The sequence below is a fragment of the Schistocerca gregaria genome, chromosome 2 (assembly GCF_023897955.1).
Source record: "Schistocerca gregaria isolate iqSchGreg1 chromosome 2, iqSchGreg1.2, whole genome shotgun sequence".
NCBI lineage: Eukaryota > Metazoa > Arthropoda > Insecta > Orthoptera > Acrididae > Schistocerca > Schistocerca gregaria.
Genome location: NC_064921.1, coordinates 318,955,595 through 318,980,311, shown reverse-complemented (window position 1 = coordinate 318,980,311; position 24,717 = coordinate 318,955,595). Strand labels below are relative to the sequence as shown.

The 24,717-nt window shown below is 44.9% G+C and overlaps 1 protein-coding gene across 3 annotated transcripts in view; it reads left to right on the top strand.

The window, feature by feature from the left end:
- The first annotated feature begins 4,978 nt into the window (after nt 1-4,978).
- LOC126336946 (sodium bicarbonate cotransporter 3) overlaps nt 4,979-24,717 on the top strand; it is a 1,595,930-nt gene continuing 1,576,191 nt past the window's right edge. The window contains exon 1 of one of the 3 annotated variants that reach the window (XM_050001142.1): nt 4,979-5,317. The gene's annotated coding sequence lies outside the window, so the exon portion shown is untranslated. The remainder of the gene's footprint in view (nt 5,318-24,717) is intronic. The other 2 variants (XM_050001144.1, XM_050001145.1) reach the window with 2 other exon arrangements.

Sequence of the window (24,717 nt, the reverse complement as noted above, 5' to 3'; positions counted from 1 at the left end):
TAAAACGACTACTTAGAGCGCAAAAGCATTAGAATTTACGCGTTTCGAAGGTCAAGAGTACACCATCAGAACTACTGTACAAGAAACTTTAAAAGCGATCACTGTAAAGAATTTATTGTTCTTCTTCAAGATTGATATTGATCAGTTAAGACCTGAAGATGGTGCACTGGAGTACCGAGACTGGTAACCATACAATAAATAACATAGTAAAGAAGTCTGTAGGTGTTCTATTTTATTACATAAGAGAAGGGCCGAAGTCCCTCAAACCTCCATTAAGAAGGTAGGACATACAAAAACTGAACCGGTAGTTTGAAAAAGGGACCAACCGTCAAAAAGCAGACTTTATTCACCAAACATGTGTTAGCGTACAGGTGGACGTTGGCAGCTATGAAATGGGAACGAAAGTCACTTATGTACCGTCTTAATCGGACTTGAAAATATTCGTTCGTTTGAAGAAGAGAGTAGATCCCACATTCGAGTTCGTTCACTCTCAGCGCCGTGGTATTTCTAACAATTGATCTTCTTATCTGCTGTTCACTTGCTTAAAACCTCATGTTTGCAGTGCATCAGCGTCTTGTTTTGTCTTTGATAATTGACGTCTGAGTTAAGATTTCTTCATTAAAGATAGATGAATAACAGTTATTCATATACACTGACGGAAAAAGATCGCGCCTAGGAGAGATTTTTAAATGATTGACACTGAAAGATCACAGGTTAATATAAGCGCAAATTATGAATGCTGGTTCATTAATAACCAGTGTAACAGCCAGAATCTTGAACGGAAACACGAAAACGTGCATGCGTTGTGCTGTACAGGTTCAAAATGGCTGTGATCATTATGCGACTTAACTTCTGAGGCCATCAGTCGCCTAGAACTTAGAACTACTTAAACCTAACTAACCTAAGGACATCACACATCCATTCCCGAGGCAGGATTCGAACCTGCGACCGTAGCGGTCGCTCGGCTCCAGACTGTAGCGCCTAGAACCGCACAGCCACTCCGGCCGGCGCTGTACAGGTGCCGGATGTCAGTTTATGGGATGGAGTTCCATGCCTGCTGCACTTGGTCGATGGATACATGGACAGTTAATGCTGATTGTGGATGGAGCTGTAGTTGTAGTCTGATGATGTCCCATATGTGGTCGACTGGAGACATACCTGGTGATCGAGCAGCCCAAGGTAATATATCGATATGTATGTTGGGTTACAACAGCGGTATGTGAGCGAGCGTTATCCTGTTGGAAAATACCACTTGGATTGCTGTTAATGAATGGCAGCACAACAGGTAGACTCGCTAGACTGACGTACAATTTTGTAGGCAGATTGCTTGGGACGACCACGAAAGCGCTCCTGCTGTCATGAGGAATTGTACCCCAAATCACAGTCTCAGGTATAGGTCAAGCGCATCTAGAACGCAAACAGATTGCTTGCAGGTCCTCAACTGGCCTCCTCCTAACCAATGCATGGCTATCATGGTACAGAGGCAGAAACAGCTTTCATCAGAAAACACAGCAGATCTCCACACTGCCTCTCGCTTGACACCACTGAAGACGTAAATGGCGGTAGTCCTCGAAGGAACCGATTTGTAACAGGTCATTGTGTGACTTAGGTGGGAACTGCCACTCAAATGGTTGCTGCTGATGAAGTACAATGTACCAGAGCCATACGCCGAATACGATGATCTTCCCTCCTGACAGTGCCATGTAGCTGTCCCTGCGAGCTCTGTCTTCTTGCGACCGTACATTCTCGTGATCACTGGTGCCAGCAATCTTATACAGTGGCTACGTTCCTGCCAAGTCTTTCTGCAATATCGCAGAAGGAACATCCAGATTCTCGCAGCTCTATTACTCGACCAAGTACAAAGTCTGTAAGGTGCTGATAATGGTGTCTTTGTGGCCTTTAAGGTATTAATGACTAACATCAACTCACCATATCCAGTCTCAAAGATAACTGACACTCACGACCATTATGGGTTGTATTAAAAGCAAATCTGATTTGCGTCCTCATAATGGGGCTCGTAGCCTCATAGTGATGCCTCTAGCGCCGCTCTTATGGGATTGGCATGAGATCTGATTAGACATCATGTAAGGTGGCGTGGTCTCCTTACCTTCACTTCTTACATTTTCCATCCTCACAATCGTATTCTGCACATCAAGATGCTCCATTCGAACCCAAACTCGATAAGGTAGAGTCAATTTTGTATGAATTCACGTAAGTGATATGCAAATCTAATAAGTAAATGGCAAGTGCTCACCAAGGTTGAATAAGCTGAGGCTGGCATACACAACATGACGGCCACGAGAATTTTCGTTCTAAAGAGGCAACCAGCCCGCTGGGAGGCCCGTCCCTTCAGAGGTGTGAGTCGACACACCTACTTGGGCGGGAATGACCACCCAGAGAGAGGACAGCTTTTGCCTGAGCGAAGGGATAACGACCCTCGTGTTCGACTTAAAAGCAAATTCCGATACATTGTGTGGGAGCACCCAGAAGATGTATTTTTTGACGGACCGACTGCGTAGTTACGGAGCTGTCACAGGAGGACGGTATACGCCTAATGGAGATGCTACATATTTCCCCATTGGTCTACTTAAACGAAACGTCATTCTCCCTTTTAAAAGAGCAACGCTGATTGGCGGAATATTTCTGACGCAAGGAGCCAGACGAGTGAGGGAAGACAACGAATGATATACCCTTGCAACTTTTCCAGAAAAAGAGGCCATTCCGTTGTCGCTCTTGGAGTGGGAACATGTAACAAGAGCGAGTGTGCTCGTACGTGTACACAAAGAGCAAGGAACAAAGTCTCTCTTCAGTACTTCAGTGGGAGAGAACCTCTGTCGTTAGCGAATCAGAGTGATACTCTGTACTGAGTCACTCGCGATTAAGCGTTGTTCATTGTGTTGGCCGCCACTCTTTTTGTGCGGTGTGAACACGGACTGAGTACTAGTTAAGGCCTGCAAGCGATTATTGAGTGGCATAGCGGTGGACCGGTTATCTGACCGGCGTACCACGCGAGTATTTAGATTAGCGGGGAGTCCTTGACTTCATCAGGGTGTAGAGAGAGTTTGATTGGCGAAGGTTAATTCAGATAGAAAGAGATAGTTGTGTTATTTGTCAGCAGCGAGCGACGCAGGCAGCAGTCGCCGCATCTCACGGTATTGTGCGCTACAGCGTATGTGAGCCTTATCTGTCCTCCATAACAATACACTCCACTACATTTCTCATGCAACAGCCTTGACTGTACCTAGAAAAGTTATTCAAGTTGTGAAGGCGTAGCTCTCAGCCATTCTGCCAGGTAAATAACGTTCTTAAAGAAAATGGAGAAAAGAACCTTTCTATACTTAGTAAAATAATAGCATTCCTATCCATAAGAGGCAATCTACTGTTCCGAAAAGAACCCTGAAATTTATTAATTTATAAGAAAAAATTTCTCTTGATTTCTCAGAATTTTTTTGCAATAAATAATATTTTTCGTTCATTTAATGTTCTTCTTACACTAACTAGCAATACTCCAGTACCCAAGTATTCCATCAGTTACGTACGAAAATAGTATATTTTTGTGTCTTTTCCTTACAGCGGACGACTCCAGAAGATATCTGTTGCTGAATGTTTTTCAGGTAGTTCTTGTTGGTACATTAGGAGTGTCTGTCTGACTTCTGTAGTAGTGTGAGGTGGAAATTGTTTCTTGCAGGAGCCAAAGGGTACTTGTTGGATCAATCCATTGCGCAACTTGAATAAATAAAACACACCCACTCACAATCAATAGAAACACGCCTACCAACTTTCTTATATGTTACACAGATCGTTCTTTCCCTTATGAATTCTTCTACTGCCAGCGCAGCAACTATTTTAGAAAATTTTAAAGTATTAGTTTGGCAACAACGAAGTACCTCATTTTCAAATTCCAGGTACAGGCAGTTATAAAACTTCGTATGTAAATGTTATTTAACCACATCTGAGTTTGTTCATGGTGTGCTGAAGTACATGTTCTTGCTGCAAAAGAAGAAGAGTACCACCCACCCGAACAAAAATGCAATACAATGGAAAAATTCCAGTACATCCCTTCTCCAGTTACATACATTCCATCTGAGCACAGACCGGCCGGCCGGGGTAGCCGAGCGGTTCTAGGCGCTACAGTCTGGAGCCGCGCGACAGCTACGGTCGCAGGTTCGAATCCTGCCTCGGGCATGGATGTGTGTGATGTCCTTAGGTTAGTTAAGTTTAAGTAGTTCTAAGTTCTAGAGGACTGATGAGCTTAGAAGTTGAGTCCCATAGTGCTCAGAGTCATTTGAACCATTATTTGAGTACAGACCATGTTATGAGGTGCTGATGTGACCAACATCTATCTACTGCCGAGACAGAAAAAAATGAAGGACAGTAATAGTTTTCAGGGTAAATTTCATAGACAATGGTTTCAAAACCTGTGAATAGTATAGACTTTTCCTGTATATGTCCATTATGAAAGTTTTTTGAAATAATCAGTTTCAGGAAGGGCGCAAATTCTCTTTTTTAATGCTGTGATGCGTCTTTCAGGGCAATTCAGTTCATCTTTCCTAGGTACTGAGTTAGGAAGGAGTTATAGAATCTCATCTAAATGTTTGGTTAAGAGAAAATTAAAAGTAAGAACATCTGGAGGTTTTTGTATTTCCCCACGAAAGAAGTTTATGGATTTGTTCCCTTCTTCAGTACTAGCATTTCGATTGTGAATATAGTAATTTTCAAAATAGATCACGTGCTACAGTTTGAGTGTCAGTTTTCATTTATCTCATGGAGATATGTTGTTATGACATAATGAGACGCGGAGGCGTCTCCTAGGACAGTGAGATAACTCGCAGCTAGCGCTTTGGGAGGTCTGTCTGCTTGTGTGAGCACTGGCGATAATTACGGAATGGCTCATCGGGAGGGGAAGCGCGAGTGGAGGGAGTATGGGGTTGTGTGGAGGGGTGTAAGAGGAGGAGGGGGGGGGGGAGTGAAGGCGGGCAATAGCGGCGAGTGCCCGCAGGCACAGCTGACGGCCGCTGCCAGTCATCTCTACGCTCACGTGGCCGCCGATGGACTGCGCTGCGTTCTCGCGTGTGTATGCTTTGCTTTCGTGACTGCAGGCGCGGCTTCCTGTGAAACGGTCGTGTGGTGCGCGCAGGATTACACTCCTCACGAGTTCGTTTCCGCGAAATGACATCGGTTTCCGCTCAGACCCACTGACTTCCATGTACGGACGATTTGACTAGCTACCCTCTCGGATAAACAAGAAGCCCATTCTGAGCCAGCCCACTGGCCCGTTTTCTACTCCGCTGTGCAGTTCGGCAGCGGTGTTACACAGGTGCGCATGCGCAATGCCCGCTAATGCACGCTGCGCTAACATTCGTCTTTGGCACATGCTGCGTTTTACTGTGTCAGAACCGTAACGTACTTAGTAGCACCCGATAGAGTAGGAATATGTATGCAGTGAGCATTCAAATGGCCAGAGCATAATTTTTGTCGTCAACAGGAGCATTTAGATTTCCAGAGCATAATTTGTGTCACCAACATAGCCCTGTCCTCAGTCCATTGACTTGTGAAAGGTTTGCTGTAATTTAGGTGAAGGTTTGCTGTATATTCAGGTGAAAATTGTTCGAAATGTGTAGGCCGCTGAATTCAACTCATTGACTACCAGCACATTGGCACACTACCGAAGTCTCCGGCACTTATTTCTAAAACATACATACAGTCATTTAAATTCACCATACTATACTGATTGCTTATCACTTTCTCGATATTTTTCAACATATATAAAGTGGCTATTATAAGTACGAATACGAAAATTAGACCTTTGTAGTACTTACCTACGAAAGTAATTTTTTCTCTTTTGACGTATTTCGGTTTACTGCCGTTCAAATGGTTCAAATGGCTCTGAGCACTATGCGACTTAACTTCTGAGGTCATCAGTCGCCTAGAACTTAGAACTACTTAAACCTAACTAACCTAAGGACATCACACACATCCATGCCCAAGGCAGGATTCGAACCTGCGACCGTAGCGGTGGCTCGGTTCCAGACTGCAGCGCCTAGAACCGCACGGCCACTCCGGCCGGCGTTTTCTTCCATAACAGTGACAATCCACTTCCGGGGGAATGGAAATGAAGTCCAGTACTTCTTGACAGAGCGTAGGGGAACGATGCAGGAGACCCGCACCGCCGTACTAGGCAAGATCCTTACGGAGGTGGTTTGTCGTTTGTTTTCTCCGACTGTAATGGGGATGAATGATGATGAAGAAGACGACACAACACCCAGTCATCTCGGGGCAGGTTAAAATCCCTGATCCTGCCGGGAATCGAACCCGGCACCTCGTGCTCGGGAAGCGAGAACGCTACCGCGAGACCACGAGCTGCGGACAACCACTTACGTTAGTAACAAATAAATATTTTTTCAAAGAAAATTCCGCGCTGACTGTATGAATGATTTTTATTAAATCTGCGACCGGTTTCGCACCACTTATCGGTGCCTCCTCAAGAAATATACGCTATTTATAACACTGTAACGTTGAACATTGCCCTGTAGCCACTCCCCACCATTCAATGTTCAACGTTACTATGTTATAAATAGCTTATATTGCCTGAGGATTCACCGATAAGTTGTGCGAAACCGGTCGCAGATTTAATAAAAATCATTCATACAGCCAGTGTGGAATTTTCTTTGAAAAATGTCGAGGTTTGGCTGTGGTTGCCCACCATACAAAACAAGAAACAAATATTTAAAAAGAGGGCAAATTTAATATTAGAGTTTCGGCGTTAGTATAAAATTTAAAGAAACATCGTTGTACTGTGACTTGATAATCCAGTTTAATGTTGGCGACGTACGCTGTACACTAAGTTTACTTCACAGATATCTCTGCCGACCGCGGTGGTCTCGCGGTTCTAGACGCGCAGTCTGGAACCGCGCGACTGCTACGGTCGCAGGTTCGAATCCTGCCTCGGGCATGGATGTGTGTGATGTCCTTAGGTTATTTAGGTTTAAGTAGTTCTAAGTTCAGGGGACTGATGACCACAGCTGTTAAGTCCCATAGTGCTCAGAGCCATTTGAACCATTTTTGAACAGATATCTCTGCGGTGGTTGCTATAAAACTATTCTTAGAAAAAATTCTTGTCTTCTTATTGTGGTCCTCGTTTTTACAGACTTCGCGTTTTGCTTCCCTAAAACAGTACATACAGCTCGCAACAAAAGTGCTTTAAATAGCTCTGCAATGTTTTATGATTAAATCTGTTTCATATTCTATTTACTACTTTCCTAGTTTACTTTTTAACGTTCCATCAAAATCATAGTTCATTTAACACCATATGAAGTACTTGTGCAGGTGCAATAAAGGTTAGGAAATTAATCGCGTAAGGATTTGACGGGAGAGGAATTCAAACTGACGTGCCTCTCGATTAAAGCGCCAGCGTCGAACTCGTCATAACCTATGATGTATGATATATTGATTGTGCCACTACGACATATACATCACTGGTGTGCCCATATTGAATCATCTAACTCGTCGTCGCTCTCCGCTACCTGTTGGTAATATCGATTACTTTGCAGCTCCCACCAGGTGCTGGAGTTTACATAGACGAGATTGTGGTGTTATCGCACGCATATTATTATTTTCATTAGCTTGCCGCTTTCTGCACCTCACGAACACCACCAGTGATCCAGCACTCATACGAAACAGCATATCGGGGCGAATAGATTTTGTTTATTTTTTTTCAGTCCTTTGTGTTCACGACACGAGTATGGAACGCGTCAGTACGTAGTATCGTTTTTTAAAGAAAAATCTGATCCATAGTGACAATTATAATAATAATAAACATTCAAAACACAGTAAACATTGTAAATCAGGATTCGCTTCACTTTGTTAAGTTAAAAATTAGGGAAGGAAGTAGGAAGATGTCGGCCATTACCTATCAACAGTAAACACACTGGAATTATACTGGAATGGTATGCGAAAAACTATGGAAAATGCATTTCATAATGGATGGATCAGGAAGGATGAGAGAACGCTGTTCACATGGACAGATTTCCTCCACTTTTCATATAACACCAGGAAATAACAATTACAACACAATCAAAGAGACCTTATGCATGAACTGTTTTTAAAAAATAACTCGTCTGGGTCATCTGTTGACCAGGGTGCTTGTATTTTTCCTGCGCTGTTCTTGGAGAAGCTTAGTAGCTATTTTCTTGTCGGTGCTTTGAGCTTTTCTTCTAGCTCAGTATTCCTTTATTTTTTTACTGACCTGCTAAACTTCCTGGGACCGTTTCCTGCTGTTACTGTGGTTAGCGTCTGGTTTCAATAGCTATATGATAGTCACCCCTGTTAGTTATTATGTCTTGCCGAATATGAAATTCAGTCCGCCCGGTTGGCCGTGTGGTCTAACGCACTGCTTTGCGGATCGGGAAGGAGCGCCTGGTCCCCGACGCGAATCTGCCCGGCGGACTTGAGTCGAGGTCCGGTGAGCCGGCCAGTCTGTGGATGGTTTTTAGGCGGTTTTCCATCTGCCTCGGCGAATGCGGGCTGGTTCTCCTTATTCCTCCTCAGCTACACTATGTCGGCGATTGCTGCGCAAACAAGTTCTCCATGTACGCGTACACCACCCGTTACTCTACCACGCAAACATAGGGATTAAACTCGTCTGGAGTGAGACGTTCCCTGGGGGGTCCACAGGTGGCCGAACCGCACAATAACCCTGGGTTCGGTGCGGGGAGGCGGAGGGGTGAAGTGGACTGCGGTAGTCGTCGTGGGGTTGTGGACCACTGCGGTTGCGGCGGAGACGGAGCCTCTCCGTCGTTTCTAGGTCCCTGGTTAAAATAACATAACATAACGTAACTATGAAGTTCTGCAACGTCTCTTTCTATTTGATTGATCGACAGGGATCCTGTGGCTTTACCCTTGTTGACAGCCGGCCGATGTGGTCGAGCGGTTCTAGGCGCTTCAGTCTGGAGCCGGCGGCCGCTACGGTCGCAGGTTCGAATCCTGCCTCGGGCATGGATGTGTGTGATGTCCTTAGGTTAGTTAGGTTTAAGTAGTTCTACTTTCTGGGGGACTGATGACCTCAGATGTGAAGTCCCATAGTGCTCAAAGCCATTTGAACCATTTGAACCTTGTTGACAAGAACATCATTTCCAATTTCTGATTTATTTAAGTAATACATATTTAACCCTAACACAGTTAAATGAATGTAAAGTTCCTCTTGAAGGAAAAATATTTTCCGAGAAACAAGCTTTCGACTTGAGTTTGAGATTTCGTGTTTGTCGCTAACACACTTACCTCCACTATGGAAACCTACTGAAAATACAGGTTTCATAGTTTTTGTTCTGAGGAGCACCGCTGCAGAGGCAGTCGAAAAATCGACTTTGTTTCAAAAATCTGCACCCTAACATCCATATGGATTTTATTTAAAATGACACACATTTTTTGAACGATAGTAAAGGTTGTGTTCGGAATATAAGTGGTGTTGCTCTGTATTCCTAGCAAATGAATTCAAATCTCCTAAGGAAAAAAAAAAAAAAACTGTGAAACAGTAACCCACATACGATTGACGAATTAACGGACATGTGGCGTTCTATCGCAGGAACGAACAGTCGTCTTAATTTACAAGTCTAAATTACATATTTTATTCAAATTTGATTACTAGTGTCGGTCAAATGAAGATATTTTATATCTAAAATTAAAATAAATAAAAATGAAGCTATTAACTACTCCCTGTTATCTAAATTATTCGTTGTATTTCATGAATGATGCTTCTAAGCACATGTACGTTTACCATGTACGTCATCTAGCACCGCATATACACTAGGAAGACCATACGACATCAGTAACCTTGACTGAATAGTGTTATAAGGCTAATATACAACCCGCAGCTCCCATGCTAGGTACCTTGTTTCCCATAAAAGTGCTTTGTGTGTAGACTTTTTACTTGGTTATGCGCGAATCGCGCCACAGTGTTCACCCTATATCGATAGCTGGTACAATCCTAATTAGGGTAAGGTGTGAGTTGTTATCTCAATGGCATCACGGAAGTTTTTGAATCTTCAGTCTTTTGACTACCTCGAGGTGGCCTGCCACGAATTCCTCTCGTGTACCAGCCTCTTCATCTGAGAACAGCACTTGTATTCTACATCCTCAATTATTTGTTGATTGTATTCCAATCTCTTCCTCTTCCTACAGTTTTTACCCTCCACTGTACCCTCTAGTAATATGGAAATAATTCCGTAATGTCTTTACACGTGTTCTTTCGTTGTCCTCGTTCTTTTGCCAGTGATTTCCATGTTACTTTCTTTGTTGATTCTGCTGAGAACCTCCTCATTCCTTATCTTACCAGTCCAATATGTCTGCTCACTGCACCTAGTCCTAAGATGAGTGCTCAGCACATCTGACTGCCAAATGGTGTGCCCGGGTTCGATTCCCGGAGGGGTCGAAAATTTTCTCTGCTCGGGGACTGGGTGTTGTGTGGTCCTGTTTATCATTATCGACACGCAAGTCGCCAAAGCGGCGTCATTTGGAAAGATGTGCGATTCGGAGGCCAAAGTTCCCCAGTCGGGGTTTCCTGGCTATCAATGATGTACGATCATTTCATTACAGTCCATTGATTTTCATCATACCTCTATAGCACCTCATCGCAAAATCTTCGATTCTCTTCTTTTCCTGTTTTCCCACAGCCCAAATATACGTTCTCTGATATTTTTCCTGAGATTATGATCGATGTTTGACACTAGCAGACTTCTATTGGCCAGAAAAGTCCTCTTTGGCTGAGCTAGTCGTCTTTTTAAGTCCTTCTTGCAGTATTCCTACACTTTGTCTACTTCGTGGTTTCCAATTGTGATGTTAATTTTATTTCAGATATAATTTCTGCTACTCCTCATTGCTTTCGTCTTTCTTCGTTGTACTCTCAATCCATATACTGAACTCATTAGATCTTTCCATTAAACACATCCTGCATTTCTCCTTCACTTTCACTGAAGATACCAGTGTTACTACCGGATCTTATCACTGAAATTCTTTCACACGTATTTTAATCTCACTCTAGAGCTTTTCTTTTATCCCTGTCATTGCTTCCCGATACATAGATCGAACAGTAGGGATAGTCTTGTACATCCCTGCTCAAGTTAGCACTCGACAATTTAAGACAAAATTCTGTGCCCATGCATTAGAATCCCTATAAGAACGAGGCCACCAGTTCGTGGGAATTCAATTTGTGTTGCGGAAGTTCGATTCTGGAGGACTCAGCTGTTTAGAAGGCTAGAATTTAACCGAGATACAAGGGGTTAGTCAGGTTTATGATCGCTTCACCATTGAAAGGGAAACAGTACTTCTTATTAGTTATCGCTTCTTTACGGAACTTTGCCATTGTACTCGGTTCACTACATAATTTAGCGTGTCGGAAGTCCTTTTTCTCAGCTGATCGCTTGATGCATAACCATACAAATCGGAAACATGAAACGCCAGACACTAACAACACATTCATGACAGCCCTCTAAATTTAGTAGCCGACATGGTAAAAATGTTCATTGAGTCGTCGAAAATTGCTAACCTGACTGTGAGGATTGAGTCCTGATTTGTACTGATGTTTCTAACCATCAGATTGCATGCGAGAAACTGGGTTACATTCGGTGTTGATGGCAGTGATATAAGGCTCTTAAACGAATGTTCCCACGGAAGAAAAATTAGATGTTGGATAATTCAAAGTGTATTGCGGTTACGTGTCCAGTGATTAACGAACTAAAGAATGAAAGATGAACCAGACATTGTCAGCACTCCAAAATCTCCACTTTAAAAGGTATGTAGAAACTGTAACTCGTTCAATCTATGCCTGGTTAGGTGTAAGAGAGGGCCTGAAGGCCTAATCTTGCCAGGTAAAATAAATGCATAAATAAATAAATAAATAAATAAATAAAACAACACATCGGATAATACACACTGTTTTTGACTGTGTATTATACTCGCCATGCCAGAAGCTGGAACAGGGTACAAATGATATTAAATTTAATATAATTCCATGTCAGATTACGGCAAAAAAGTCAATATATATGTGGCTTTCTGAAATTTGTGCGCAATAACCACCGCAGACTTGGTGTCCTCTCCTGAGAGAAAACAGCTTAAGAAGACAATACTTTTTATGGAGGTGGCTTTCAGAAACCTCAGCTCGGTGTACTTCACTAACGGGGACCTTTCCTTCCTAATGACACATCATTTTCTTGTTTCATATCAGGCTGCATGAAAATGAGACTTTGTAGTACAGTTTTCATTTTACGCTTACCCCTCCTTTCGAGCAGGAGAAAGAGCTCTGGTTCTTCTAAACCGTTATATTCACCAGGTACGTTTAAGAACTCGTTTTGTATTCCCTAAGGGAGCCTTAGCGGGCCAGGAAATTTCCTTCTATCACACGTCATCCACTTCAATCCCTCTGGCTCACATAAAGCCCTCGCTATAAACTGCGAATCCTCAGGGAGGTGAGTCGCAGAGACAACGATCGGAGAAAGCAACAGAACAGCCAGGATCCTTGCCCTGTTTTAACCTGTCAGTATGAAGTGTGACCTTCGTGACATGGAGCATAAGGAACAAATCTTTCACTTCATATCGGAGTGTGCTCTAATCTGATATTTTCCAGAATTCGAACCCGGACCACTATTTTTCACGGATAAAGTCCTCTACCGATTCAGTTTCCTACGTGCGACTAGCAATTGCCTTCGCGACTTTTTTTATAGTATCTTTCTCACGTCTTCAAATGTGTACCTTCTCCTGCCTTCAAACGTACCGGTAGCTCCTGAAGAAAAAGGGGCGGGGGTTGCGCAGAAATGGTTCAGCGGCAGCCTATGGGTTGTTCTCAGAATATAAAACAATGGTGCAAATGGCTCTGAGCACTATGCGACTTAACATCTGAGGTCATCAGTCACCTAGAACTTAGAACTACTTAAACCTAGCTAACCTAAGGACATCACACACATCCATGCCCGATGCAGGACTCGAACCTGCGACCGTAGCGGTCGTGCGGTTCCAGACTGAAGCTCCTAGAACCGCTCGGACACTGCGGCCGGCTTCAGAATGTAACTTGCACTCTTAATCGTAGTGTATCCTATTGTACTCCCTGTTTGCCTGCTTAAAACTGGGATGTCAGACCGGGACTGGAACCCGGAAGCCTTTTTTACACTGCCAAAGCTTTTATGTGGTCAACTATCTAGGCACGACTCAAAAGCCGCCTAAAATTCTTCCTGTACCTCATCTCCTACGATTTTCTTGAAGGACCCTTCCACACTCTTCTCGCGACATCGTTGTCTTGATTTAACCTCGTTATCGCGCGTCGAGCACTCATTGAACTACAGGCAATCGGCTGTGTGGTCAGTCTGTATGATGCCGCCCATCCTTCATGCCAAGGCTTCGACTTTTATCAAACTCTAAAAGATCGCATCGAGTACAAGATTCAACCCTCTTGGGATGCTTCGTTGCGATTTTAACCTAAAGAGTTCCAATAACGTTATACACACCAAATGTACTCAGTTGGTACATTTCGGCGAAACTGTTCCACTTCCTTCATTGTATTTTGCCCATTTGTTTCAGAATGACAGTACTACCACCCAGAGATTAGGTGTTCACTAAAATAAAATTTTTAAACAGAGGTATTCGATAATTTGAGGAATGATGCAATTTTTACTACAAAACAGGAAACAGATGTTATATTTTCTGACATTCGAAAACACAGTGAGTGTATGGTTCAAATGCCTCTGAACACTATGGGACTTAATATCTGAGGTAATAAGTCCCCTAGAACTTAGAACTTCTTAAACCTAACTAGCCTAAGGACTTCACACACAACCACGTCCGAGGCAGGATGCGAACCTGCGGTCGTATCGGACGCGCGGTTCAAAACTGAAGCGCCTAGAACCGCTAGGCCACAACGGCCGGCCAGTGAGTGTAATTAAACTATCATCTGTTTTATATATATAAAGTAGAGAGTATGTGGGTCGGTATGCCTGCTATCTTATCCCATATCCCTGGATCGATTTCAAACAAATTTAGCACAGAAACAACAGGCCTGACGAGTATCAGCACTGCAGGGTTTATAACCTTCTAGCTTCAATAGGAGCAGCACATATTTCCCCAGCCCCTGTACAACAGGTTTGTACACTACTGGCAATTAAAATTGCTACACCACAAGATGGCGTGCTACAGACGCGAAATTTAACGGACAGGAAGATGATGCTGTGATATGCAAATGATTAGCTTTTCAGAACATTCACACAAGGTTGGCGCCTGTGGTGATACCTACAACGTGCTGACATGAGGAAAGTTTCCAACCGATTTCTCATACACAAACAGCAGTTGACCGGCGTTGCCTGGTGAAATGTTGTTGTGATGCGTCGTGTATGGAGGAGAAATGCGTACCATCACGTTTCCGACTGTGATAAAGGTCGGGTTGTAGCCTATCGCGATTACTGTTCATCGTATCGCGACATTGACGCTCGCGTTGGTCGAGATCCAATGACTGTTATCAGAATATGGAATCGGTGGGTTCAGGAGGGTAATACGGAACGCCGTGCTGGATCCCAACGGCCTCGTATCACTAGCACTCGAGACGACCGCCATCTTATCCGCGCGGCTGTAACGGATCGTGGAGCCACGTCTCGATCCCTGACTCAACAGATGGGGACGTTTGCAAGACAACAACCATCTTCACGAACAGTTCGACGACGTTTGGAGCAGTATGGACTATCAGCTCGGAGACCGTGGCTGCGGTTATCCTTGACGCTGCATCACAGACAGGAGCGCCTGCGATGGTGTACTCAACGACGAACCTGGGTGTACGAATGGCAAAACGTCATTTTTTCAGATGAATCCAGGTTCTGTTTACAGCATCATGATGGTGGCATCCGTGTTTGGCGACATCGCGGTGAACGCGCATTGGAAGCGTGTATTCATGGTCACCACACTGGCGTATAACCGTGTAGCATTGGAGCAGTTTCAGTCTGCCTAATCGATCTGATTTGCAGGGCAGCCTACTCATCAGAGGCCAGTAACAATATCTCAGCCCCTGATGTGAGGCTGATCAGTATGATAAATGTATTGTGTTGGAGTAGTAACGGCCCATGTCATCAAACTACAGTATTTTGCTGGGTAGTGTGCACATGTTGAGGATGGGCACAGCTGGGTTAAGTTTGAGGTTGATAGTGGAGGAGATGGAGAAATAGGAGATGAGGGGATCGACAGAAAGAGAGGGGCAGGAGTCATAGACAGAGAGAAAGTGGAGAAGGGAGGGAGGGACAGATGAAGGAGGCAGGAGGGGGGACAGAGAGATGAGGAGAATGGTAGGGAGAGGTTAGAGCATCAGATCGGTAGGGAGTGGAGGGAGGGAGGGGAGAAGGAGATGCATGGCGAAATGGAGATGGATAGGGAGCTGTGGGTAGGAGGAAATGTGGTGAGGCAGAGAGACAGAGAGAGAGAGAGAGAGAGAGAGAGAGAGAGAGAGAGAGAGAGAGAGAGAGAGAGAAAGGGAAGGGTAGAAGAAAGTCATAAAGAGGTGAGAATGACACAGAGATAAGGGGAGAAGGAAATGGGGTAGGATATGGACTGTGTGATGGGGGCGAAAGATAATATCATCACTAAGGGGCAGAGATGTTAAACAACAAAATAAGGGTGAAGGAGATTGACCAATAGAGATAGGAAGAAGATGGGACAGAGATTGGCAAGGAAGAGATGAACCCAGGGAGGGGACATACGAGATGTGTACAAAATATATATCGGCCGCATATGTGACTGAAGCTGCAGAGAAATAACATATATACTAAACAGTGCCAATGTACACTGAAGCGCAAAAGAAACTGGTATAGGAATGCGTATTCAAATAAAGAGATATGTAAACAGACAGAACACGGCGCCGCTGTCGCCAACGCCTATACAAGAAAACACGTGTCAGGTGCAGTTGTTACACCGGTTACTGCTGCTACAGTGCCAGATTATCAAGATTTAAGTGAGTTTGAACGTGGTGTTATACTTGCCGCATGAGCGATGAGACAGCATCTTCAAGTTAGCGATGAAGTGGGGATTTTCCTGTATGACCATTTCACGAGTGTATCTCGAATATTAGGGATCTGGTAAAACATCAAATCACCGACATCGCCGATGCTAGAAAAAGATCCTGCAAGAACGGGACCAACAACGACTGAAGAGAATAGTTGAACATTACAGAAGTGCAACCCTTCTTCAGATTGCTGGAAATTTCAATGCTGGACCATCAACAACTGCCAGCGTGTGAACTATTCAACAAAACATCATTGATATGGGCTTTTGGAGCCGAAAGCTCACTCGTGTACCCTTGATGACTGCACAACACAATGCATTATGCCTCACCTGGGTGATTTCCCTACATCGTTTCAGGCAAATGCCGGGATGGTTCCTTTGAAAGGGCACAGCCGATTTCCTTCCCAATCCTTCCCTAACCCGAGCTTGCGCTCCGTCTCTAATAACCTCGTTGTCGACGGGACGTTAAACACTAACCACCACCACCACCTCCTCACCTGGGCCTGTCAACAAGAATACTGGAGTGTTGATGACTGGAAACAAGTTGACTGTTCACCTGAGTCTCGTTTCAGTTGTATTGAGCAGATGGATGTGCATGGGTATGGAGACCCTGCAGGACTGTCCAAGCTGGTGGAGGCTCTGTAATGGTGTGGGGTGTGTGCAGTTGGAGTGTTGTGGGACCCCTGAAACGTCTAGATATAACTCAGACATATGACACGTATGTAAGCATCCTGTCTGACCACCTGCATCCATTCATGTCCATTGTGCATTCTGAAGGACTTCGGCAATTCCAGTAGGACAATGCAATACCCCACAGATCCAGAAGTGTTACAGAGTGTCTCCAGGAACACTGTTGCGAGTTTAAATATTTCCGCTGGCCACCAAACGCCCCAGACACGAACATTATTGATCTTGGATGACTTGCAATGTGCTGTTCCAAAGAGATCTCCACCCCTCGTACTCTTACGATTTATGGACAACCCTGCGAGATTCATGGTAGCCATTCCCTCCCGTACTACTTCAGACATTCGATGCCACATCATGTTGCAGCACTTCTGCATGCTCCTGGGGGACCTACACGATATTTGGCAGGTGAAATAGTTTCTTTGGCCACATCAGTGTATGAGTGTATGTCTGAGATCTCCAAAACCCCTGGATCGATTTCAACCAAATTTGGCACAGAAAAATCAGGCCTCACAAGTATGAGAGGTGTAGCGTTTATAATCTCCCAGCTCCAATAGGAGCAGGGATAGTTGTAAAAACATGTTTTCGAGCCCTGCCATGCACAAGAAGCATGTTTTGTGGGAACAGTATCGGTCTGCCAAAGCAACGTGCTGTACAGGACAGCCTACACATCATGGCCCTGACATGTAGGATGCCTTGTATGACAGGTGTGTTGTGGGAGTAGTATCAGGCAGCTTTATTCAACAATACTACAGGGGCTACATGTGTTAATGAGCATGGCTGGGAAAAGGTTGCGACAGGTAGAGAAGGGGATTGAGAGAATGAGTGGGGAGGAGGAGGATATGCATGAGGCACGTGGAATGTGTAGTGGTGTGGTGTGCATGCGAATAGGAAGAGGACAAGGTGGAGATTGAGTTAACAAAATTGTAAATAACAGTTTCTATAATGGAACAGAATTCCTCTTTTAAATCAAACTCAATCAAATAAATTGGATGATTTATTCAAGAGAAAGAGCTTCACAAATTTAGCAAGTCAGTAACGCATAGGCCCATGTCTGGTCCTTATAAAAGCAGTTGCTCGGCTTGTCAGAGATTAATAGAGTTGTTGCACGTCCTACTGATGGGTATCGTACCGAATTCTCTACGACTGGCGCGTTAAACCGTCAAAATCCCCAGCTGGTTCGAGGCCCTACCCTTAATGCTCCATACGTTCTTAGCTGGAAAGAGATCCGGCGGCCAACGTAGGATTTGTCTAGCATGAAGAAAAGCAGTAGCGGGCATTACCTTGCTGAAACGTAAGCCCGGTTAGCTTGGCATAAAGGGCAAAAAAAATGGTGTGTAGAATATCGTCGATATAACAAGGTGCTATAAGGGTGCTACGGAAGACAACCAAGGGGATACTGCTATGAAATGAGATTGCTCTTTTGGTTGTCGGGCGGTACGGCGGGCGACACACAGAATGTTATCACACTGCTGTCTGGAGCCTCTCCAGATGCGTCTTCACTAGTCATCGGAGCTAATTCAGAGTGGGACTCATCATCAAAAACTATTCAAGGCCGAAGACGCCCCGGACAGCGATGGTATACCAGATTAAATGTCACCAACCATACGGCCCGACAACCAGGGGTGATGTGATGGTCTATGGTGCCACTTCTTTTCATAGTAGGACCCCGTGGGTTGTCTTCTGCGTCACCAATACAGCACAGTGGTACGGCAACGATATTCTATTCCTTGCTTTGTTGCCCTTCATAGGAAAATATACTGGGCTTACATTATAGCAACATAATGTCCATACGCGCACGGCGAGGGTTTCTACTGTTTGTATTTGTGTTTGCCAAACCCTATTTTTGGTAGAAAGGTCGCCGGATCTCTCCCCAATAGAGAATGTTTGGAGCGTTTGGAACGTTTGGGACGTCTGGAGGGTGCTCCAACCAGCTCGTGGATTTTGACGATCACAAGTGCCAATTGGACAGAGTGTGGCACGATATCCCTCAGGCCACAGGTGGTTCAGCGCGTTATTGACTTACTCAATTTGTGAAGCTCTTTCTCTTGACTAAGTCACCCAATTTTTCTGAAACTGTAGTCTTTTGTTCGTCTCTACATGTACCTGTATATCGCATCTGTTGATTTCCATTCCGTTCGGATAATTCCTTCATGGTGGCTCCTTCTTTTGTCTTACAGCGTTCTAGCCAACCTGTTAACATACCGCTCTGGTAGCTCTGGAGCGCAGTAGAAAGTACAGAAGTCGTATCTGGTGATCACTTGATCCTCCACCGCCGATATGAGTTATGAATTGAAGTGGTATGTCTGTACCAGTCGGCTGTATAGAATCAACGCAGTAAGACGGATCTACCTGAAGACGGCAGAGTGACTGAAAGGAACGGTGTTTTGGACGTCACCATGACCAACGTGTGAGTGGATTGTCGTTGTGTCTGCAGCTAGTGATGTAGCATTAGGCAGCCATCAAAACACGGCGTAAGGACAGGGGTCGTAAAGAGATGATGCTACTGGAGACGAGTGACATGACGCGTCAATGAAAATCGGCTTCAAATCCAACAGAAATTGCTGCGGTCAGCGAATATAGGACCATATCAGTGACATACCGAGCGAATATTTCCAAGGGAGCATGAAATGGACATTTCGACTCGGGTACCTTGCAAAAGGCCGTTGTTCACAGAGGCACATAAGGCTGATTGTCCTCAGTGGATCAAAGGACAAAGAAACAAGACAGTAACTAACTGGAGGTGTGTAGTGTGGTCCGACCAGTAGCACATTTGCCTCTTTTCATATGACGCTCCGATGGCCCAATGAGGCGTTTAACCTACAACGTATGGAGGATGTAGTACAGGCCTGAGGGAGCGGTGTGATGTTTTGAGGTGTTTTTCATGCCATCGTCTCGGTCCTCTCATTCAGTTTATGGTATCAAACAGTATATTTATCTCAGTATCCGTGACCAAGTGTTGCCCTTCTTCTACATCATAATGATAAGATGAATGTGGAAAATTCCGACTTGCAAGATGACAACAGTTATGTTCAGAGGGATGCACTCATTCGTTCTTGGCTGCATGAACAGTCGTCCTGGCACACCCGCCCGCTAAATCATCCGAAAGTAAGCCCATACAAAATGTCTGGAACTACTTAGAAAAACTGCTGAAACGTAGCAGTCACCGTCCAGGTAATTTAGCTGCACCACGGGATCTGATCATCAATGGTTGGTTTCAGCTGGGTATGGCATAACTGAAGAAACTTGCAGACTCTCTTCTTCCCAGAATTGATAGTATATTCGAGGGCAGAGGTGATGTTGCACGGTATTAGTGCGATGTCTCCAGGGAGCTGTGGGTGATCGCTAAATTTTTGTGCGGTGTGCTTGAGAGAGCTCCATCAAGTCACAGTCCTATATATATGTGTAGAGATCTTTCTGTCTATGCTATGGTATCTGTTGCTTACGTGCCACTAGCCTCTCGGAAGGAAGTGTGACGTTTACATGGATACGGAATTTTCATTCTTGCAGACTCGAACTCGGAACCTTTGCCTTTCGCTGGTAACTGCTCCACAGGCGGAAATAAAGCTTTTTAGAACGTCGTGGGTAATTCTGTAGGTAGAGCACTTGCTCTCAAACGGAAAAAGTCCTGACTTCGAGCCCCGGTCGGGCACACAGTTTTGATCTACCAAGAACTCACGTTCCTTTTCTTTGTTCTTACAAATTCACTGACAGAAATAATCTCAGTACTATAAAACAATTAATGTAGATTAATGAAACTTCGGGAACACATTTGTCTAGGTAACATACACTCCTGGAAATTGAATTAAGAACACAGTGAATTCATTGTCCCAGGAAGGGGAAACTTTATTGACACATTCCTGGGGTTAGATACATCACATGATCACACTGACACAACCACAGGCACATAGACACAGGCAACAGAGCATGCACAATGTCGGTACTAGTACAGTGTATATCCACCTTTCGCAGCAATGCAGGCTGCTATTCTCCCATGGAGACGATCGTAGAGATGCTGGATGTAGTCCTGTGGAACGGCTTGCCATGCCATTTCCACCTGGCGCCTCAGTTGGACCAGCGTTCGTGCTGGACGTGCAGACCGCGTGAGACGACGCTTCATCCAGTCCCAAACATGCTCAATGGGGGACAGATCCGGAGATCTTGCTGGCCAGGGTAGTTGACTTACACCTTCTAGAGCACGTTGGGTGGCACGGGATACATGCGGACGTGCATTGTCCTGTTGGAACAGCAAGTTCCCTTGCCGGTCTAGGAATGGTAGAACGATGGGTTCGATGACGGTTTGGATGTACCGTGCACTATTCAGTGACCCCTCGACGATCACCAGAGGTGTACGGCCAGTGTAGGAGATCGCTCCCCACACCATCATGCCGGGTGTTGGCCCTGTGTGCCTCGGTCGTATGCAGTCCTGATTGTGGCGCTCACCTGCACGGCGCCAAACACGCATACGACCATCATTGACACCAAGGCAGAAGCGACTCTCATCGCTGAAGACGACACGTCTCCTTCGTCCCTCCATTCACGCCTGTCGCGACACCACTGGAGGCGGGCTCCACGATGTTGGGGCGTGAGCGGAAAACGGCCTAACGGTGTGCGGGACCGTAGCCCAGCTTCATGGAGACGGTTGCGAATGGTCCTCGCCGATACCCCAGGAGCAACAGTGTCCCTAATTTGCTGGGAAGTGACGGTGCGGTCCCCTACGGCACTGCGTAGGATCCTACCGTCTTGGCGCGCATCCGTGCGTCGCTGCGGTCCGGTCCCAGGTCGACGGGCACGTGCACCTTCCGCCGACCACTGGCGACAACATCGATGTACTGTGGAGACCTCATGCCCCACGTGTTGAGCAATTCGGCGGTACGTCCACCCGGCCTCCCGCATGCCCACTATGCGCCCTCGCTCAAAGTCCGTCAACTGCACATACGGTTCACGTCCACGCTGTCGCGGCATGCTACCATTGTTAAAGACTGCGATGGAGCTCCGTATGCCACGGCAAACTGGCTGACACTGACGGCGGTGGTGCACAAATGCTGCGCAGCTAGCGCCATTCGACGGCCAACACCGCGGTTCCTGGTGTGTGCGCTGTGCCGTGCGTTTGATCATTGCTTGTACAGCCCTCTCGCAGTGTCCGGAGCAAGTATGGTGGGTCTGACACACCGGTGTCAATGTGTTCTTTTTTCCATTTCCAGGAGTGTATTTAAAAGAGTAATAATCGAAGATGTCCGCCCTTGGTAGCTGAGTGGTCAGCGCGACAGAATGTCAATCGTAAGGGCCCGAGTTCGATTCTCGGCTGGGTTGGAGATATTCTCCGCTCAGGTACTGGATGTTGTGTTGTCTTGATAATCATCATTTCATCCCCGTCGACGCGCAAGTCGCCGAAGTGGCGTCAACTCGAAAGACTTGCACCAGGCGGTTTATGCGACGGGAGGCCCTAGCCAGAGGGCATTTCTATTTGCATTGCAAGATGACAGGTCAATGTAAACGCTAGGGAAGCCATTGCAAAAGTGAAATGCTGGTATAGTAATAACCAGTGTAGACGCTCGAATGTTGAATGAAAGCATGCAAACGTGCATCCATTGTTTTGTGGAGGTGCATAATGTCAATTTCTCGGATGGACTTCCATACCTGTTGCACTTGATCAGTCAATATATGGACGGTTAATGTTGTTTGTGGATGACGCTGGATTTGTCGTCCGATGATGTCCCATACGTGGTCGATTAGGGACAGCGTTGGTGACCGAGCTGGCCAAGGCAATATGTAGGGACTGTTTAGAGCATGTTGGGATACAGCAGTATGTGTGCGAACGTTATTCTGTTGAGAAACACCCACTGGAATGCTGCTCATGAATGGCAGCCCACCAGATCGAATCACTAGATTGAAGTAGAAATTTGCAGTCGGAGTGAGTGGGATAGAGTATTCCTTCTGGCATACAAAATCTCACCTCAGACCATAACTCTAGGTGTAGGTCCTGTGTGTCTACTCTCAATTGGTCTCCTTCTAACCAACATGCGGCCATCACAGGCAACGAGACAGAACCGGTTTTCATCAGAAAACATAACAGATCTTCACCCTGTCGTAAAATGAGCTCTCGCTTGAAACCACTGAAGTTTCAGATCGTGTTGGTTTGCGGTCAGTGGGATGCTTGCTACAGAGAGTCAGGCTTGGAGCTGTTTCTGAAGTAACCAATTAGTAACAGGTCTTTGTGTCACTGTGGTGCCAACTGGTGCTCAAATTGCTGCTGCAGATGTGCCAGAGCTATACGGCAAACACGATGGTCTTCACTGTAGGTAGTGCCACGTGGCCGTCAGGAGGTTCAAATGGCTCTGAGCACTATGGGACTTAACTTCTGAGGTCATCAGTCCCCTAGATTTAGGACTACTTAAACCTAACTAACCTAAGGACATCACAATCATCCATGCCCGAGGCAGGATTCGAACCTGCGACCGCAATGGCTGCCTGCCACTGTAGATCCGCCTGCTCCTCCAGTTTTGTCAATAGCCATAGGAGAAGTATTAAAGCAGGGAGGACTAGCTCGGTCATCAGAGCTGGTGAGATAGCACTCAAAAGACTTAGACTGGCAAGTAACGCCGTCCAGATCTTTGGCGGCCTCCCTATCACAGGGGTCGCGGAAGCGGTTAGGTTGGGTCCATAAAGGGTAGCTGTGTCATTTCGTACTGATCTGTGCGAATTTTCAGTCATTTCATTGCAGTCTCTTTAGGAATCAGAGGTACTCAGTTAGCGTGAGAAAAAAATTCGTCTGAAGTTAGTTTTGGTAAAAATAGTTTTGTATGGATGAGCTGGCTACACGTGTGAAATGTCTGAATTATTTAAGGTAAGAATTTCAGTCATTTTATTGGAGTTTCTTTTGGTAGTCAGGGATAATCATATTACTCAGCATATTAATAAATCAGTGTGACGTTTTGATTCCTTCACGACTTCTGGTAAAAATACTTCGTGTACGAATGACCTGGGCACCATGTGTGACGCAGAACCATAGAGACTGATTTCCCAGACCGGCTTGCCAGTGGATTCATTCTAAATATATAAAGCAGATCAGAGCCGCGAGCTTGAATTTTAGTTCACTTGTAAGTTTGCAACTTGAAGGTCACTGGCTTTGTACAGCCACAATGCCACGTGGTTGATGATGAAATCTAAGCCCATTCTTTGGTGTGTATCCCAGTGCGTGAATATTCTGTGAAACGCAAGCTTAAATGTTATTGAAAAACGTACTACATTATTCAATCAATCCGTAATATGGAATACATTTGCGTAGCTAAATTATTAGGCGTTTCGACAACGAACAGTTTAAATTATGTTCACGATTAGTAGTACTTGAAAACATGTAAGTCGTCATCTCCCGAAATTTTCGGTAAATACCTGCGACTTCAGCATTCGTGGCTCATTTGTATGCTTGATATGTTTTTGTGAACTTTGACGAAGCAATAACCGGGATTTTCTTTGTATGCCTTGTTCGTTATGCGTCCATATTCTATGTCTTAGACTTAGTCCTCATACTCTCTGCTGAATACTAATTGGATTTTGTGGCAGTTCTAGCAGTAGCGGTACGATATTTATGACGGTTGTTGTGAAATGAGCGAATATAAGAATGTTAGATTCGTCTTCCGAATTGCTGTTTTCTTTGACCATCCTACCCAAACCACAACAGCACTTACATTTGATAATTAGTTAAACATTGATGTAATGTAGAGGATCACATCAATTTATTAGTACCTGATTACCTTTGTCTTGCCTAGACTTTGTCCACTAATAATAAAATAGTTAAATAAACTTTGTCGAATATATGTTAAAATATTTTATGGTTTCAACATTGCAGTCCCACTTATCATTCTTAATGTATATTTGGAAGCGTAAATTGAAGGATTCATTGATGAAATTCTACGTCATTTCTTTTCCCGTAATTAAATATGCAAAATATGCAACTTAATTATCCGTTGCGCGTTTCTTTAAATGAGTATCAGGTGCAAATAGTGATCAAGG